This window comes from Salvelinus alpinus, chromosome 24, assembly GCF_045679555.1.
Source record: "Salvelinus alpinus chromosome 24, SLU_Salpinus.1, whole genome shotgun sequence".
Lineage (NCBI taxonomy): Eukaryota > Metazoa > Chordata > Actinopteri > Salmoniformes > Salmonidae > Salvelinus > Salvelinus alpinus.
The window spans coordinates 9709132-9715132 of NC_092109.1; the positions used below are offsets into that span (position 1 = coordinate 9709132).

General features: G+C 43.6%; 1 long non-coding RNA gene across 1 annotated transcript; it reads left to right on the top strand.

The window, feature by feature from the left end:
• The first annotated feature begins 1548 nt into the window (after nt 1-1548).
• Nucleotides 1549-3291, top strand: LOC139552084 (uncharacterized). Its single transcript, XR_011670382.1, has 2 exons — nt 1549-2018; nt 2406-3291. It is a non-coding gene; the product is annotated as an uncharacterized lncRNA (long non-coding RNA).
• The last annotated feature ends 2710 nt before the right edge of the window (nt 3292-6001 follow it).

The following is a 6001-nucleotide window of genomic DNA, read 5'->3' on the forward strand; positions in this document are numbered from 1 at the left end:
GATCAGATACCAGTTTTATTCGATTTTTAGCAATATGGAAGGCCATGTAAAAATGTAAGGTAAATACACTCACTTTTTAAGTCAAGATTATGTCAAGAATATAGAATAAAGTTGATGCAATAGTACTTAGGACTCTTTCTTCGACCCTGGGTAAGCCAGTGCTTGGTGTGGGTTGACAAGTTTGATGCTCTTCACCACACATTTCATAAATGGTCCCCCCCTGGTCTCCTCTGGTCCTGCTGGACAAAGGCATGGGTCAGGGAGGGTCAGGCCCACTGGTGACATCTGCTAATTGTCCCGGTGGGCCGGCCTCTCTACTCCCCTCAATACCAGCCGCTCTGTAGGGGTCACTGCTGGGAGGACGCTGGCAGATGCCATCCTGCTATCCCACCTTTACGATCTGGCCTGCTCCAAGGGGTCAGGTCATTTAACCCCCTCATATACCCCTCCGGACCACCCTTCGGTTGGAGCCTCTCACCCCCCCCCCCCTCTTTCCCTTTACTCATTCTCTGGAGACTACAGATCAGTAGAAGTCATATTACTACTGTACAGCCAAGGACAGGACTATTACTAATGCTTAAAAGTGCTTGGTGCAATTATAGACCATTCCTGATAGAGGATGCAGATATACAACATGTAGGCTGCAAAGAATGTATAGTAGGCCCTACAGTTATTTGGAAGACTAGTAGACTGCACTGCGCTGCACCACCTAAACAAAGTTTGCACTTATCCAATGTGCACTTATCAGTGGGCTTGATTATTATACAGTACAAACTTCCCGGTGGATCTCTCTGTGGTCATATTATGCTCTGTGGCTGATGTTGCTTTCATCTTGGTTTGGTTGACATGAAAGAGACTAAGAGATTTTGTATAGACGTTTGTTGACTGGTTTGAATTGTAACCTATAACAGTCCACAATCGGATAGCAATAGGTTCCCACTTCAACCCCAGCAGGTGTATTTGGAAACTGGTGAGAAACTGTACACCAATGAAGAGCATTTGGAGAACCAATATCAAGGGATTTTTAAACTAGCTTTCTAACAGTAGGCTACATTAGCACTTAATGACTACAGTGGAAATAAATGAACAAAAAGGCACAACATGCGTCCCAATGATAAAAATCAGAGTCTAGTTTCCTCCTGTTGAACAGGCAGATGGGCACTCATAATCTTGTTAGTTCTAATTGTGTGGCCCTCTAATTATAGCTAAGTACTTTGTGTGATTAGACTGACTACAAAGCTATACACTTTTACCACATTCAATAAAAAAACCAAATGCCTCTATTGATATTCGTGCACAAGTGAAGCAGCAGAATTGTGCCTGCAAATCCCTCTGAGTAGAGTCGATTAATTAGCATTACAACCCGCGTTTACGTGTCCTACCAGCGTAAAATCACACAATTGCAAATAACGACAACTCAAACGACAAAACAGGAACACGGTTGTAAAGAAAGGGGCACATTTTAACCAGATGCCCTGCAATAAGTAACCCAGCTAGCTGAGCGCGCGCATTAGCATTTTAAAGTACCCGCGCGGGGGTTCCTTCTTCCGCGCACGAGGTCGATTTTGTGTGTGTGTGTGTGGCGCGCGCCAAATTAGGCACGCAGGAAGAAGGAGCGCGTGTTTTGTCTTGCATTGCGCAGTGACTTGTCATTGTGGACCTTTACTGTTTTGGAAATGTAAATGTTATGCTTGTGATGGGCGTGTTCTTGACCTGTATAAATAGATGTGGCGGACGGGCCACATGCATTAGATCACAGGGAAGCAAGGTGGATATGCGATACGTGCGTAGTGGTAGTCTACTCGAGTTGTCTGCCACCGTCTTCAGCGAACAACGTGCCTTTTCGTCCAATTTTACAGAACAAAAAATTGAAATGCAGCCAGACAAGTTGCTGCAGGTCAGCAGAACCTCTTTCTCTGTTGCAGACATCCTGGATCCGTCTAAATTCACTGGGAGACCAAGCAGTACTCATCCAAACCATGGTTCAATTGAAATTGACGCAGCGATAGGGACCACAGGTGAGATATCTGTTGTTCTATCTATTCATTTTGGAAGCTTAAAGGGATTTAAAGCTTTACAAATACACGAATGGCTTCGAAACAATTTAATTACTAGTGAGCTGTTGCTTTTTCTAAATATGATCCTTGGACTGAGGTATAGGTTTAATGCAGAAGTTTAGTTTAATAAGAGTATCCTCCAACGTTAGATGCAGTAGTATTAGTTTCATCCCAGGAGAGGTCAGTGTTGGGTTATTTATTATTGGCCCAGCCTCAGACTAGTATCATAATGACAAACTTTCATGAAAAGGTTATTTCTTCGTCAGCATTCAACTAATATCATCATAACTGCTGATTTATTTTAAGAATGGATGAGTTCCTGCTCTAAACTTACTATTTTCTATTCAGGTGGGGCAGCCATTCCTGAACGCCAATCCAGAGTAGAATTCCCAAGTGGTCCAGCAGCCAGTGAATGCGCCACCACAGTGGAATCAGCTATGTCGTCGGTAGCGAGCGAGGCCCATCCTGCATCTGCGTGCCACTGCCTGGAGAGGTCAAAGGGCAAGTTGCGGCGGGTCCGGACAGCGTTCACCCTGGATCAACTACGCATTCTAGAACATAGTTTCCATAGCAGCCACTACCTGTCTGTATTTGAGCGTTATGCTATTGCTTCGACACTCTGTCTCACAGAGAACCAGGTGAAGATCTGGTTCCAAAACCGACGCACCAAGTGGAAGAAAGAGTGTGAGGGGAAAGGGGTGCCTGAAGAGGAGCTCCAGTGTGGAGTCGGATACCCCTCACCACTTCCTGTCTATCCTACAACCCTGCCACTATACAGCACTATGCATTGTCACCAGGGACCACAGATTCAACTATTCACGCCACCAAGCTTCCTCGTTCCACAATACCACCGTCATCCGTATTAAATGAGAAAGGATGGAGCCTGTTTGTAAGAACTGACATTGGTGTTGTGAGGAGATTGAAGTCGGAGTTCACAGTTTAGATACTATAACCTGCTCTATCATAAATGTATTTGTGCAATATACTATAGTCCACTGTAAATTAATGTAAGTATTTGAGTTACTATTTATGTGCTGTTTGAAAGCCAGTGGGAAAACTATGCCAAGCTATCCTGTAATGTGCCAAAGGATTATTGCTGTGACATGTTGACTGATAGGCTTATCTTTCTTACTGTTGAAAGCTTTGAATTTATTTTGATACATTTCCATGCATGAAAATGAAATATTTTTGTACTGTACCATGAGTGTTCTTCCAAATAAAATAAGTAAATCACTCCTGCATTTTATTATGCAAGAAAGACACACGCACAGATGGCGCGGATATGATCGTAATAGCCGCCAGTCCTTCAAGTGGTTTCCTGGTCTCTGAGACGAGAGACAGCACCACTCAGATGAGGAAGGCATACAATCAGGCCAGCAGGAGCACATATATATATATATACACACACTGGATCCAAACAGCCAGAGCACATCAGTGTGCGACCCACCACATGCTCTGTGTTATCGTCGATGTCAGAGGGTCATCAGTTATTAGATCCCCCTCCACCACCTCCCTCACTATCACCAGCCCCAGCAGAATAATCACTAAGGAGACGCAGCTATTAAATAATCCTTGTTATGCTTCTTATGTTTTCTTAATATGGATCCTCAAAGATAAGCAGCTCGAAATGTTCAGGGTATTTTAGGGCAGCCCTAATATGGCAATTCAGAGCACTGCAATCTAACTTCCAAGTGTCACTCAAAAACCAAAGAGGAACAGTAAAATAATAGATATACCCATTGGTGTAAATCGCTTTGGCTTGGTTGTTTCACAGCAATTTCCTTGTACTTTGTCATGTAGCCAAAGGGGACAGACAGACCGAGACAGAAGTTAGAGAGCACTTCAAGTTATAAGGGAACTCGTCGACACTGCTCTGTAACCACTGAGATATGCGATCTCTCTAACAGAATATTAACCCTTACGCTTTTTATATGGAAGATCTTTCCATGTAATAATCTCTGTCCATTAAAAAGCACTGTACAGCCATCTGAACTAAAGCACATTGTTTTGTTCTGGAGATCTTAGTGGAGCAGAACTCCTCCTTGACCACCAGGCACCCCCTCCAGCACCACTATTACAACCAGATGGATCCACCGCAGAAGAATGCACAACAGGGAGAACATTGTTAACTCAAACAGAGAGAAAATGGCGACTTGAATTTCTATTACATTTAATAAGAAACAAATAATTTTTTCTTCCAGAATTAAAGAACAACATCCACATGATAGGATATTTGATCTCTGGATTGATTTCCGTGGGTATATACTTTGTTGGTTCTGTTGATATACTGTATGTAGTAGCTGGTACCAGTCTGTTTGTGCTATCATTCATGCTTCACATGACAAAGAGAGGCAAGGAGTGGAATGATAGCACAAACAGACTGGTACCCAGGCTAATATATGGGTCATTGGATGGTCCTCATCATTGGGTTAAACCTAGCTCGTTGTCCTTGCTTTGATAATCGGACACAGCCGCTGGGCAGTGTCAACACTGACTCTGTCTTTAACAATGGAGGGTGGGTTCTCTGGTTCTCTCCATGAAATGACCTCAGTCACTGTGGGACTAATATAAGACTGAGTCCAATAGTGCACACACACACACACACACACACACACACACACACACACACACACACACACACACACACACACACACACACACACACACACACACACACACACACACACACACACACACACACACACACACACACACACACACACACACACACACACACACACACACACACACACACACACACACAGTTAATAGTAGCAGGTCACCCTTTGTAGGCCTATCACAGTCAGTAACAGCGAGGCCAAATGTGTGTAAGTGAACAGGAGAGAGAGAGAGACGAGATCTTATGGAAATAAATCTGCCAATTTTCCATGAGACACACAGATACAGATGATACAATGCAGACATCAGTATGACTGATTGGGTGACTGGTTACATGCTACAGTAATAATGAAGAAGGTATGTTTCCGTCCTTGAGGCTTCAACATAGACGTATCTACCAAATCATAAACTGTACAGGAATTCACAACCCATTCATTTATAACTTTTATACATGATCAAATGTACAACATATGATAACCAGGTATGTAGAGCTAAGTACATACACTGCTGGATTACCTCCCAGAGTTCATAGCATTTTAATTCATGCTCACCGACTTCTGACGATCTGTGAATAGCAGACTTCTATCGTTTCTTTGTACATCAGATCAGATGTGCTCTTTGATGCATGGCAATACAAAGGAATGTCCTCCTGCTGACATTCTGCAGTCTGACTCACTGCTCCAGAGTAGAAATGGAGAACGTAGATATCCCAGCACATCTGGCCTAGAAATAGAGCGCGTAGACATCACAGCACATCTGACTGCCATTACTCTCACAGGAGAAATAACTCTCTGTAACTCAGTGGCCCCTAGAATCAGTAGTCCCAGCATGAGTTGGGGTCATACTAAATGTATTAGCTGTAAGTCACTTTCGGTACAAGTCTATGACAAATGAATAGTAACGAACATATTTCTTTGTTATAAGAGTATATCGACCAACGCAAAGCTGTAGGTTCTTTCTCATTCAATGTTTCTAGCCGGAAACCCAGATAACTCTGAAGGAATGAACTGCAACTCACCGCTATGTCCCGACCCACCTTTGGGAACCAGTGTAACTTCATGTATTTTTGGGGGGGAAATTCACTTTCAGCTCACACTCTCCTTTCCACACTTTCTCTCTCTTTTTTCTCTCTCTTTCTCTCCTGTTTTCTGCTTGAGAGCAGAGTAGGCGAGAGGGATAGGTCCTGACATCTCCTGTATGACCTGGAGGCATGTGAAGCTGAGCTGGGTTGTTTTGGCGTGTGTGTGTGTGTGTGTGTGTGTGTGTGTGTGTGTGTGTGTGTGTGTGTGTGTGTGTGTGTGTGTGTGTGTGTGTGTGTGTGTGTG